Here is a 12,592-nt window from a genome sequence, read left to right on the forward strand (position 1 = left end):
TTGCCCCTCTCGTTCTAGCTGCATCTCTGGCCAACAGCTCTGCATGGATTCTGACTGCAGTCAGGTACAACCCAAAGGCACCTCATCTGAAGAAGCATGCACCTGCATTTTCCACTGCCTGCCATCACCATGGGTCCCTACTGTGAACCCACACAGGTTGATGGATAAATTTATCCCTTTTCTCCCTTCACTCCAGGCAATCTGAGACATAGCAGGACTAGTCCTGTCTGGTGGAAGCCAGCTTGGCTGTGCAACCTAATTCCCTCTTTGCTTTCCCTTCTCTTTCCCTCTTGTCCCTCTGTCAGGCTCCCTGGCTTTGCACCTTCCTAAGAAAGTAATAGCATGTAAGGCCTCAGCCTCAGGCTCATTTTATTTTCAAAATGGGGCTAAAACTCCCAGACTGAAATACCCATTCCTCCGGAGATTCATAGTATGTATAAACAGAATATATTTTCTGTGAATTCTTCCAGAAACTTCTCTGCATAATCCAGAGGGCTCTAAAGTCTTTAAATTTTGGGACTTAAAAAAGTGTTAACGCTAATTCAACTTTTAGGATTACAGTGTTCCATAGAACACACATCAAATTTAGCTTTACACTCCTGTAAAGAGCCAGATATTAAATATTAAGGATTTTTAGGCCATAAGATCTCTGTTGCAACTACTCCACTCTGTCATTGTGGCACAAAAGTAGGCGTGCAGAATGCAGTAACAAATGGGCATAGCTGTGTTCCAATAAAACTTTATTTACAAACTCAGATGATAGGCTATACCACACTTGCTATATCCACTTAGCAAGGCTGCCCTTGACCTGCCACCAGAATCCCCAAGGCACTGTGTTCAGTCTCGTCCACGGGTACAACACTCTAGGACACTGACTGAAGCCAAATTTGTTGCCCCCTGCGAAGGGAAACATTACAGCAACTGGAAGGAGAGAGGTTGGTGGCTGTTCTGGGAGAGTCAGCAGAGCTGGAATGAGGGTAAAATACAAGGAGGTTGAGGGTGTTCTCTCACCACCGAATGTCATTTTTCTTCTGTCCCCTGAATTCCTCAATCTCGTCAATATGGCAAGCCTGGAACGTATCTTCTCACTTTGCCCATAATCTGTTTTATATGATCAAGGTAGGACAGGTGTTCAGAGTCAGCTGGTGGCTTTCTCTGCCCTTGATGGTGATGGATGCACAGTGTTTCAGGAGTCCTGCACCCGGCAACATCAGGGGTTAATGAAACCCTATTATTCTTGCCTATCGTTGGCATTGATCTTTTGGCTCTGCCCCCCTGAGCATGCTGTTTGTCAGTGTAATGTATCTTGAGGACATCTATGGTGCCAGGCCAGATGGGAAGAGGCCTAAGCAGTTTTGCCTACCTCAGGCTGGAACTATGGATGCCTGTAAACAAACCTGTCTGGTGCAGAGTATGTCCTAATTCTTAACATTTTTCTTTCCATAGTCAAGATAACAGGAATACATCATTAGGCTAGTTCCAACTCAGATATATGGGGACAGAGAAGAGGAGGAAATGGAGGAGGGGTGGGAAAATTCACAGGCAGTTAGTATCTGCTGATGTCAGGCCCCTTGGTAGGCACTTTATACATGATGTCATGTGTAATCCTCAAAGTAGGATTTGAGTAGGTATTATTGTTTTTATCTTTCCTAAGAACCAGAGAGGATATGGATCTGGCCCAAAGTTATGCAGTTAGCACTAGGGCCATCCAGAAATAAAATCCCAGACAGACGACACTCAAACCTGGGCTATTCTTGCTATACCACACTTGCTATACCCACTTAGCAAGGCTGCCCTTGACCTCTAACTGTAATCCCCAAGGCACTGTGGTCAGTCTCGTTCATGCGTGAAAGAATATAGGACACTGCCATCAAGTGTAGACACACTCTGAAATTTAAGCAAGAAACCAGCTCTCCTAGTCATTATACTAGAATATGAGAGAAGCTATGTCTCCACCCAGTGCCAACATTAAGAGGCAGGTGCTTGGGGGCCGAAATACTCCTGTGCCTGGATGTCCATGGAAAGACTTGAAGGTTAACAAAATTCAGGGGCTCTTGGCTCAGGTAAGTGATAGGGAGTTCTGCCAATTATATAGCAACCTTGAGCATCCATTAGTTACAGAAATGAATTAGGGTGTCTTTGTGCTGAGCTTGGGGTATATGATGGGTCTTTCAAGCCCTATATTCCTCTGTTTCTGGTAGCTGAGCCAACTTACTTGCTCCTTGCAGCCCATCTTGCAGTCATAACCTCACAGAAGGATCTGTGCAGGGACAGCAGGGAAGTGTCCATGAAACCACAGGCTTGCTGGACCAATCAAGAGCCAATTTTTTATGGAAGTGGTCCCAACCAGCTCTTTCTTCATATGCTGTACGGGGATGTTTGCATGATTTATTATTGAAATCAGTTGTGTTATACTGGATCATCTGGTTGAGCCAGGAACTGACCAGACATAAAGTGGACACAAAAGAAACCATGCGTGGGATGGGCAGAAGGCAGGCCTGCTACCTCTGAGATGATGGTTAGACCATAGTTCTGATGGTTTTGGCAGTGGCAAGATCTGATGATCTGATCAGATCTGCTCTCTTGGGAGGATATATGCTAGGTGAGCTACAAGACTTGAGCTCAGATTTGAGCTCAGATTCTTACTTGAGCTCAGATTCTTGCCTGTAAGGGTGTGAAAACTCTTACCAGCTCCTAAGAAAGCCAGTTTGACAGATTGCATGATGGGAGAGCTGGACCAGAGGGGCTGTGGCTAATCAGGTGACTTCCCATGCTATCTGCAGTAAACTTCTGTCACTAGGCATGATTGCAATGTGTCTGATCACTACATTGCAGGGACATACCATAGGAGGGTACAGAATCTGGGTCCACTCAGCCCTTGATTAAAGCCTGCTGGTGAGTTTGTCCTGTGATCCTGAGGCCTCCTTTCCTGGCTGAGAGCCTGGAGTGGACCCTGACCCTGACACTCTGGGTCTGGACCCCAAATACCTGCAGCCAGTTCTCCCCTGTTTTGACCTCCACGTCACTAGGATTTTGGTTCCTGACTGCCCCGACTCTGTCACATTAATGACTGATCTTGGGCTCTGCTTTATTTGGGCTCATAGTCCTAGTGGGAGATGTCCATGGAGCATCTCTGTCCAATGCTAGATAGGAAACCATGATCCATGACTCTGTATCACCATAAGAGTTGGTGACTGTCCAACTGGTAGACACTCCCCAGTAACACATATTAAACATGCTGACTGGGAAGCAGATATGAGATACTCGAAAATGGGATAGGATAGGATGGGCCAGGCCAGGCCTGCTCCTGATCACAGCTCTTTACGAGAGAGAAGTCTGACAGGGTCACTAGGGGCTCCAGCCGATGGGTTCATCTCACTTAAGTGTATACAGAGATCCAGTAGCAACTTTACTTGTAATTACCCCAAACTGGAAACAATCCAAATATCCATCAATTGATGGATATATAAACAAATTGTGGCACATCCGTATAGTGGAATACTTCTCTGCAATAACATGAATAAACTACTGAACCAGGCAATGACATGGATAAATCTCACACTGATTATGCTGGGTGAAGGACACCAGAACCCCCCCCCCCAAAAAAAAAGCACATGCTTTATAATGCAAACTAATCTATAGTGATAGAAGCAGATTGGTGATTGGCTGGGGGTGGAGAAGGGCTGGAGGAAGGAATCATGAAGGGGCAGGAGGACACTTTGGGGATGGTGAATATGTTCATGATCTTGACTGAGCTTCATGGGAGTAGACATCTGTCCAAACTTGACCAAATTGTACACTGGGGATGTGCACAGCTTATGGTATGTCAGTTACGCCTCAGTACAGGTGTTTTAGAGATTGCAACTTCGGAGCAGCCTCCCCTGACCCCCATTTGTCCCCACTGCTACATTACAGCTCTGCTTTTCCCCTGCCTTCTCTAGTGGACTTTATGAGGCCGGCACCTGGTGCCTCTCTTTCTCACTACATCCTGACAGTGTCTGGCCCTTACAGAGGGATAAATAAAGAATTGTTTGTTGATGAATGAACAGGCGTGAGCTTTAGTGTTGGGTGTGTCCATGCTCGGATTGCAGTGCTGGTTGCTGCAGTGTGTATTTAGGAGAATTACTCTGAGCCTTTGTTTACTTATAAATTACAGACGATCTGCCTCACAGAGTCATTTGAGGATTAAGTGTGACAATGTCTGTGACGTGCTCAGCACAGGATCTAATACACACGAGACTCTTTCCTGTTCTAGTCTGTCTCATCAGGGTGGTTAGTGAGAGGCCTCCTTATCCACAGAGGAGACAGGAGGAGGCATAGAAGAATATTCTAGACAAAATGTGCCCATAACAAGGGAGCATGGTGGATAGTTTCTTCTCTTTCCTGCATGAGGCTATTAAGCTGGAAGTGTCTTAATGGGAAGGGGTGGGGGTGCTGGTGGTTCCTCTACACTGTGCTGCAGGTACAGTGGGGAAGCAGCCAATGCCAGCTTTCTTAGAAAAAAGAAAGTGTTGAGGAGTTGTATTGACCCTTGGGAGCCAGTGGACCCAGGATGAACCTTGGAGGATCACTGTTCTGACCTTCCGGGACCAGTGTTCCCTGAAGAAGGTCCACTTTGTATTCCCGAGTCTCCTCCAACTCTGGGTGACCCCAGGTCTGCCTGGGTGGGTTGTGCTGTGGTTTAGAATCTTGAAGGTGGGCAAGGTCTTGGGGAAAACACACATTTCCTAGGAAGCTGGAGTGATAAGTGTGGGGCAAGGAGAAGCTCTGAGCTTGTCCTTCCTCCCCCACCCAGTTGAGACTGGAGAGGGTGGCACTGGAGAATTTGGAAGGAACATTAGTGAACACCTTTGGAAGGCCAGATTCTCAATAGGCACCTCTGAGTTCCAGCTTGCTTTCTCACCAGGACAACCAGGGCAACAGTTTGCTCCTGGCATCCTCACTTCTAGGTCAGTTACATTTTGTCAGGGACCTCTCCTCTTCTCCTGGTGAGCCCTCTGTAACTTATGACATTCAATTCAGTATCTTAGCGTTTTTGTTCCTCCCCTATATCCAAGATCGATAGAGAGATAAACACTCCAAATTATATGGTTACTTTATACCTACTATGGAAGATGTAAAAAGATTCTGAGACAACAAAGTGTTTCTGAGTATTATGAGACCCAGGCAAGGACTCTGTTTAATAGATAAGGAAAGCCAGGGTGAGGAATATCTATTACGTGACTTACTTCTGGAGAAGTTCTGATTTTGGATCCTTATGGCTTAAACAATAAGTCCTGAATAACCTTATGAATTTTACTTTTTTCAAAGTTTATTTATGTATTTTTGAGAGAGAGAGAGAGAGAGAGAGAGAGAGAGAGAGAATAAACAGGGGAAGGGCAGAGAGAGAGAGAGGGAGAGACACAATCTAAAGCAGGTTCTAGGCTCCAAGCTGTCAGCAGAGTTGAATGTGAGGCTCTCTCATGAACCCTGAGATCATGACCTGAGCCAAAGTTGGATGCTCAACCAACTGAGCCCCTAGGTGCCCCTGAATTTCATTCTCTTTTTAAACATGTTTTTAATGCTTACTTATTTTTGAGAGATGGAGAGAGACACAGAGCATGATAAGGGGAGGGGCAGAGAGAGACATACAGAATCCAAAGCAGGCTCCAGGCTCTGAGCTGTCAGCACAGAGTCAGCACAGAGCTGGTCATGGGGCTAGGACTCAGGAACCGTGAGATTATGACCTGAGCTGAAGTTGGATGCTTAACCAACTGAGCCACCCAGGCGCCCCTCCTGAATTTCATTCTTAAGTAGAAGGACAGAGAGAGTTTCCTTGGGTGCTTCCATTTGAGAAAGGACTAAAAAAAAAAAGTACCATAGAGAGTTGTGACTTAGATAACAAATAACAAGGGGCATTATAATAGATGGAGTCTAACACATTTATTCTGTTATTCATTGAATAAAAGGTGTCCAACTATCCTTGGAGATAAGTGCAAATGTGGGGTGCCTGGGTGGCTCAGTCGGTCGAGCGTCTGACTCTTGATTTCAGCTTTGGTCATGATCCCAGGGTCGTGAGATCGAGCCTCACGTTGGGCTTCTGCACTGGGTGTGGAGCCTGCTTGAGATTTGCTCTCTCTCCCTCTGCCCCTCCCTTGTTCTTGTGTGCACATGCACACTTTCTTTCTCTCTCTCTCTCTCTCTCCCTCTCCCTCTCCCTCTCTCTCTCTTTAAAAAAAGGAAAGAAATAGATGGCAATATATCCATCAGCAAGGAAAAGCCACTTTAAAACTGAATGAAAGCAAGATAGGCTGTACCTAGTCTCTTGAAGACCATCAGGCCGATGCCTGTTTGAAGATAGTGAGCTGCATTGTCTGTGATGTTCCATTCTGCCTTTGGTAAATAGCACCTCTGCTTTCCTTAGGAGAACTGTCCACCCTCCACTCTTGCTCACAGCATTTGGGTGAGACTGTGTTTGTCTGTGAGCACATGACAGAGGCTAGCCACCTAGGGTATTCTTGCTTCTGGCTTCAGTGATTGATTCTGGAACAGGGAGGGGATCCTGGTTGGTTCAGGGAGTCTTGATGCTGGGATGTTTATTAGACTTACTGAGAATGGGAAATTCTGTTTCTGTGGGGTGGCTGATCTGATCTGTCTGGAGCTACTGGAGCCATGCTGTCACCAGCTACTGGTGGCTGCTTGAGACTGAGCCTTACACAGGAGGAGACAAAGCTAAGGAAGCTGGCACAGGGAAGGGGTGTGTGTGTGTGTGTGTGTGCGCATGCATGTCCCTGCGTTTATGCATGTGTGCATGTGTGCGTGTGTATATGTGTATATGGGAGAAAGAGGGAAAGAGAGAAAGGAAGGAGGGAGAGGAAGAGGACAAGAAGAAGGAAGGAAAGGGGAGGGTATGGGAAAGGAGTAGAAAGGTAGGGATGAGATCTTTTCCTAATGCCAGTGTTTAAATTTTTGGAGTTAGCTGCCCTTGAAGCCAGAAATACCCTTCCTAAATTGTATTGAAGTTTAACTTATAGGTAGAAAAATGTATATAGACTAAGTGTATAAATTGAAGAATTTTCACAAACTCAACATGTATGTACCCAGAACTAAGATAAAAGAAAAAGCAGAAACTTACTAAAACCTAAGCAACTCTCTTGTTTTCTGTTGTGGTCGCTGTTCCAATATTCTAGTGTATAACATATAGATGATGCTGCCCATTCTTGTACTTTATATGAATAGAAATACTCTATGTGTGTCTGGCTTTTGTGGTTCAACATTACCACGTGAGAGGCACACATATTCTTGCATTTAGTTGTAGATGGTTTACTCTCACTGCTGTCTAATATTCCATTCATACATTTTACTGCTGGAGGCTATTTGAGTATTTCTACTATCAACATTCTAGTACTTATCTTTGGTGAGTATAGGTGGGCTAGAATGTTGATAGCAGCACCATGTAAGCACATGCCCCCGCCCCCATGTTTCCATTGGAATTATATTTAGAACTGCAATAGCTTTGGATATGCACATGTTCAGCTTTGATGCTGTTTTCTAAAGTGTTTCTACCAATTTACTTCCCACCAGCTGTGTAAAGACTTGTGATTGCTTTACATCCATAGTAGCACTTGGTAATGTCTTTTTCATTTATCCCCCCTCCACCCCCATTCTCATGAGTTGTCATGGTATTGTGTATGTGCTTATGGTCTTTTCCTTGTTAAAAATTGTGATATAATTTAGATTCAATAACATGCACAGATCTGAAGTATACAGTTTGATGGGCTTTGGCAAATGTGTGAAGCCATGTAACACAAACCTATTAAGATATAGAACATTTTCCAGGAAATTCTCTCTTGTCCCTTCTCAGTCAATTCCTGCCCTCTACCCCAGGGGCAGTAACTTCTCTGATTTTTTTTTTTTTTTCACCACTTTGAGGAGTGAGGTTAATGGACAACATCCAGCTATTATATCCTTTAGCGTCCACTTCAGCTTTTGAATTGAGGTCACAGTCTTCTCAGGGCACCCCAGCCAATGACTGAAGAAGGCAGGGATAGCTGAGGTCATGCTATTTGTGGGCTAGTTTTCAGTCAATGACTGAGCAAGCAGTTGTACAAGGGCCTAGACATCTCTGCCTAATTTGGTATCCCTCCAATGCACAATCTTTGCTCGAGAGCTCCCTGTTGAGTTGGTGGAGACTTTCTCATATCGGTATTGGCATCTGACTGCTTCCTTATCCCAACTCTGCTTTTTCTATAAGGGCTATTCCCCAAGACATATTTTGAATTTCTATCTACACCTCAGTGTCTGCTTCCTGAAGAATTCTAACTCTTCCTGTGGTTCCAAGAGAACAACCCCAATGAGGTGCCTGTGTGGCTCAGTCAGTTGAGTGTCCAATTCCTGATTTTGGCCCACGTCGTGATCCCAGGGTAGTGGGATTGAGCCCCATGTTGGGCTCTGTGCTGAGTGTGGAGCCTACTTAAGATTTTTTTTTCCCCTCTCTCTCTCCCTTTGCCCATCTTCCCCACTTGCACACACACACACACACACACACACACACTCTCTCTCTCTCAAAATAAAATAAATTTAGAAAAGAGAGAGAACAACCAGTAAGGTAGAGTTTTAGATTGGGTCGCTGCCCAGCTGGCAATGACACCTTATCCCAGGTAATCAGTGGATCATAAACAGGCATAAAGTAGTGGCCCAATTGTCAAAACTTCTGTGTGGTAATGTCAGAGGATGCCACGGTGTAGGAGAATGCACTGATCAGTATGATGATCCAGGTGTCTGGAATATGTTGGTGGAATGATAAGTATCAGGATAATGGAACTGAATGGTTGTTACTAAGTTTCATTGACACCCTATAGATAGTGAAAGGCGGAGAGCAATTAATTAGCAATTAAGTATTGAATGTTAGAGCCAGACAGTCTCTTTGGTAGGAAAGAGGAAAGCTCTTATCTCATGCTGTGAACAAAGAAAAAGATGGATATCAACCTAAGATCTACTAGAGTGGCAATATTTCCAAGATGTTGAATACTCAACCAAGGCAGGTCTTTTATGCTGAAGTCAAGTCCCTGATTGGCAAAACCTAGGACTCTGACACATGGGATGGGGACATTCTGGATAGATTGCCTTAAAGGATTTGCCTCCTCAGACTTCTGTAAATCTTCTGAGCTTGTAGATGTCCCCTAACACTTTCTGTTAAGAGCTGCTACTCACCACCCCACTGTGGGCTGGGAATACAGAGCTCTTTCTCCCATATGGCAACATTTACCCCTTCAAGGGATGATCCATTTCCTCTTATGGCTGCCAGGCTTATAACCAGCATTGGATTGCATCGTAATCCAGTAGGAAATGTGCTGAGCCTCAGAATGAAGGAAAGCATTTATACCTAAGGGAATTGAATGTCCTAGCCTGAGCTGGGGGAACATCTGTGAGACTGGGTTCTGAATGTGCTCAATCAAAGGGGCAAGAGCATGAGATTGGATAAGGGATCAAGAGTTCCATATCCTGGAAGGAACCTAGGCATTGGTGCAAAGTTGTTGTTAAAGTGATTCTTGGAAGTTGGTAAAAGCAATGGCCCACATTGAGTGATGTTGTAATGCCTGAATTTCTGTGGCAGATGGTACAGGAAGGGATTAAAAAGATCAAGAAATGGGCATGCTGTAATGGATATATTATCTGAGGCTAAAAGACCAGCAGAGGATTATATTCTCTCAGAAGGCCTCGGGCAAACATTCACTAAGGTCACCAGGAATGCATTTACTAAGAAGTTCAGATATAGCCCTCCCCTGCAGGCTGGGGCCAACAGTTGGAGAGGCTGTCATAGATTTTTGGCTCACTGATAGCTATGGGGATGATAGCCCTTCCTTCCCCCACAAAGCTAGAGAGGCCATGTGGCGGTGCGTAGCTATCAGAAGTGGGTGTGTGGGTGTGGGGTTGGGGGGAGCTGCAATGAACATAATGGTTGACAGGGTTGGATGGGGTAACTACAAGGACTAAGCTTGCAAAAGGACATGATGATGGTTAATAGAAAGTGCCATCCTTCTAGGGCCAAGGAAGGTGTTGCCTAAACTCTATAATCAGAGGGAAAAAATGAAGAAGCAAGACGCTGATAGTGGTCATTGAAATAAAAAGTTCCAATCTTTTCTCAGTTTCTGTACCTGCAACAATTTTTAGACCTGGAATGTCTTTATTGAATAGGTCAGATCACCAGGGAAAGGACAATGCAATACTATATGTAAGTATTGTAATCAACTCTCTACCCTTCCCAAAGGGTCTATGACCATTTCTTCAAGTGACTATACTCTGGAGAAAGGGAAATACCCAGGAATTTGGGGGATTTTGAGTTGACATTGATACCTCAAGACCAAAAACCTCATAATAGCTCCCCTTTAGAATAGGGCATCCACCATGGAAGAGGCACTAAGCCACCAATTAGAATTATTCATCCAGATGATGCTAATTTTGTTTGTGGCCACCACAGTGTTGGCACACAAATGAAGTGGCCTTAGTGGCAGAGAAATGGAGGGTATATAAGGCCCTAACATCATGCAGACTCAATATGGCCATTCTAGCTACTGCTGCCTCTGAATGTCCAATCTGCCAGCAATAGAGACATATGTTTTGTAGTTGGGATAGTGCTATTCCCTGAAAAGATCAATCACCCACTTGGTGGCAAGTAGGCTATATTAGTCCCTTCTACTCTAAAAGAGCCAAAATTTTATCATCCGAGAATGGATACCTATTCTGGCTATGGATTCATATTTCCAACCCATGAACCTCAGCTAGAACCATTATCCATGAAATCCCATACAGCATAACACCTGACCAGGCAAACAGCTTTATTGTGAAGGTTTTAAGTAGATACATGGTTTTGAGATTCACTGGTGTATTTACATATCTCACCAGCCAGCAGCTGCCAGCTTGATAGAATTTTGGAATGCCCTGCTGAAGGTACCAGTTCAAGAGAAATACTCTACATAGATGGGGCACCATCATCCAGAAAGTGGCACATGCATTGAAGCAGAGACTTTTGTGATGCTGTTTCCTCATTAGGAACAATATGAGTGTGGGAAATAAGGGGTGGAAACAAGAGTGGCCCTGCTTGATTTCATTGCCAATGACTCACTGGAGAAATTTGAACTTCCTGTGTGAAGCTCTGAGGTCTGGAGGGATGGAGGTCGAAAGGGGTATATGTTCACTAACAAGGGTCTTTTGAACTAAAAACTATGGATGGCTGCCTGGACCCTCTGGGTTGCTTGTATCCAGAAACCAGCAGGGCAAAAGGGGAGTTATTATCTTATAATTGACCCCAATCAGCAAGAAAAGTTAAATCTTCCGTCATCCAATGGGGGTAAGAGCTGAGGGTAAAAAGAACTTAGAGTAGATAGTAGAGATGGAAGCTGATGAGTGCCAGGTGCAGTCTTAAAACCGACTCTGGTGACGGAGTCGGTAGCTTCTCCTCCCTCTATTCTTGTTCTCGTAAGTTTCTTTTTAGGAAGAGAGGCTCACCAGAACCCTGGAGGAAGTGCTCCTCGAACATGTACAGAAAAGTCATTCTGTTGGCATGAGGGGTGGACAATGGTGGATATGGAGGCGTGACAGTCAGAGTCCCCTTAAAGAACTTGCAGTACAGCTGAGAAGGTCACCTTCAGAATTTGCCAGTGCGTAAGTCAGACTATGGAGGTATAACGTCTTGTGGATGATGTATACAATGTATAAACAATATATATACAAATACAATATAATGTATATACTATATACATAACATACACATAATGTATAATGAAATATATATTAAATTCAAACTCTACTGTAAACTTCTCTGAGTTTTGATAATGGCATATATCCAATACATATATCCACCAATAAAATCAAGACAGAAAATTTTCTATCCCTTGAAAAAGTTATCTCAGCTCCTGTGGTCAACTTCTCCCCATACCTCCATATCCTAAGGACCACTAATCTGTTTTCTGTCCCTGTATTTTTTATTAAGAGAAGTCACATAAGGAGGAATTAAGATGGCAGGGAAGTAGGGGAGCCTGGGCTTTCCTCATCCCTCAGACACAGCAGTATGGAGGTCAGATCACTTGGAACACCCAGGAAATCGATCTGCGGACTGGCAGAAGGATCTCCGCAGTTGGAGGGAGACATCATGGCAGGTGAGAGATGCATGGAAATGAATTGGGGAGAGAAAAAAGTGGTGCTGGAGGGGAGGTAGTACTTTCCATGGAGAGACAAAAGGGAAAGAGAGGGGTTGAGAAAGTGTGGCATCGACTTTGCACAACAGGAAAATCTCTCCGGGCCATGGACTGGGAAGCAAGAAGTAGAGTGTCACAAGTTCCCCTCCTTCCTTCCTTTCCTTCCTTTCCTTCCTTCCTTCTTTCTTTCTTTCTTTCTTTCTTTCTTTCTTTCTTTCTTTCTTTCTTTCTTTCTTCCTTCTTTCACAAACAGTGTTTGGAGCTCAAACTCTGAGGTTTTGGAAGTGTGTGACTACCACCTCCCACCCCCCAGTGGACCTGTGGTATGCACTCCTGGGGATAAGGAAGGAGCTGGCCCCGGAGTACATAGCATGGTGTAGAGATCTCCAAGGACACACTAGGAGAGAACAGTCCCC

This window comes from Panthera uncia, chromosome D2 (genome assembly GCF_023721935.1).
Source record: "Panthera uncia isolate 11264 chromosome D2, Puncia_PCG_1.0, whole genome shotgun sequence".
NCBI classification, from domain to species: domain Eukaryota; kingdom Metazoa; phylum Chordata; class Mammalia; order Carnivora; family Felidae; genus Panthera; species Panthera uncia.